The sequence below is a fragment of the Etheostoma spectabile genome, chromosome 3, assembly GCF_008692095.1.
Source record: "Etheostoma spectabile isolate EspeVRDwgs_2016 chromosome 3, UIUC_Espe_1.0, whole genome shotgun sequence".
Classification (NCBI taxonomy): Eukaryota; Metazoa; Chordata; class Actinopteri; order Perciformes; family Percidae; genus Etheostoma; species Etheostoma spectabile.
The window spans coordinates 28,365,000-28,366,598 of record NC_045735.1 but is presented as its reverse complement, the minus strand read 5'-3'; the positions used below and the strand labels follow the sequence as shown (position 1 = coordinate 28,366,598).

The 1,599-nt window shown below is 38.6% G+C and overlaps 1 protein-coding gene across 1 annotated transcript in view; it reads left to right on the top strand.

Annotated features, from left to right (window-relative positions):
• Positions 1-1,593, top strand: part of sptssb (serine palmitoyltransferase, small subunit B) — a 5,507-nt gene extending 3,914 nt beyond the window's left edge. Inside the window, exon 2 of the mRNA XM_032512247.1 lies at positions 1-1,593. This exon is cut by the window's left edge and continues 747 nt beyond it. The gene's annotated coding sequence lies outside the window, so the exon portion shown is untranslated.
• Positions 1,594-1,599: the final 6 nt, after the last annotated feature.

Here is a 1,599-nt window from a genome sequence, read left to right as displayed (position 1 = left end):
ATCAAAGCAGCACAGGCGGCAATATCATGACTTTTAGTCTCAAGTCAAAACCCTAAAACACTGCCCCCTGTTTTCCCCATAATACAACCATAATAGACCCTACCTAACTGGTTAATACCCACTCCTTTAAATACAAATCCCCATAACATTTAATATGTAGTGCACTAAATTCCCTGTCGTTTTATAGTGTCTAAATTTGGAGTGTGAAATTTTCGCAATGTTTAGTGCCTTCAAACGTACCAACAATAGGGCAAAAGAGTTGTGTTCTAGGACACTATTTCATGCCATGAATCCATATAGCAATCATTGCATTTTATAGACGCAAAATGATTCATAAGTGTCTGAATTCTAAATGTACTGCTCACTACAGAGTGAACTGGTGAGTGTTTATTATATGAGGAGTAAACGAGAGAGCGCTTGGTTTATGCACAGCCTTAGGAAGCTCCTTTCAGAGCCACAGAAGACATACAACTGTTTTTACAAGCTGAGCAGGACTCTGTGACCAGTAAACTTCCACTTTAAATATGTGTTTATTTGCTGCATGTTCGGCGCCATGTTATCACCGATTGGGAATTGCTCTGTGATAAAACAGGAGTTGGAACTCATTCCAAGATTTTCTGACATGTCGCTGTTATGGTTTTGTGTCAGAACCATCATCACCTTTTTAGTCGCTTGCATGCACTGGAATATTAACTGACAGGGTACATACATTGCACATTTTCAGTAGCTGATCATTCAAGAGGGAGTAGATAGAAAAGGCCCAGCTGTGCAATGAATCTAAAAGCGTCACAATCTGTTACGCAGTTTGGGAATTTGCAGATTTACTGGTCTGTAAGCAATAAAACAAAATAACAGCATAGATGCGTGCTCTCTCTTTAACCCCCACTCCCCACCCTTTCCACCATGGTGTGTCAGGAAGGTGTGCCCAAATAAGCTAATATTGACACAAAACACTTTTGCATTTTAGGCTTGGCTTTGTTAATGATGTAGCTTTACATGACCAACAGCCTCTCAACTTAAATCAGAACTGTTTGCTGTCACGTGCAAAATGCAAATTGGCCTGAATAAAAAGCAAAGCCTGACTGGCCAAGAAGAAAAAAACTGTGTTCCTCACCCATGGTTGACCTATAGAGAATGAAAGAATGAGTCATATAGGATTTCTGCTAGTTGTGATGAGTATTGCGTGCTTAACCCTTGTGTTTTCTTCACTTCTGGGACCCTCTGGTATCCCTTGGGTCAAATTAATCCGTGACTTATTTAGAGTTTACCCTTGTGTTGTCTTCCCGTTAACCATGAACTTGCCCTTCCAGGTGAAAATTGAATTTGTTTTTGTGCTTTTCTGATGTTTTTTCGTCTTTCTTTTTTTCTGATTTATTTGTCACTTTTTGGGGCTTTTTTAAAAACTTGAGCTGGTTTCATAATGTTTTACACTCATTCTTGAAATTCATGGTCAACAAACCTCATTTGTGTCAAATTATACATACGTTTTTAGTTAACAAGGCAGAAATTGTGAATTATTTTGACTAATAGTTAAGATCAGAGGATGTTCTGGATCATAGATGGGCATGTGTCAAAGTTTAGTCCGGATACTGTTTTGAA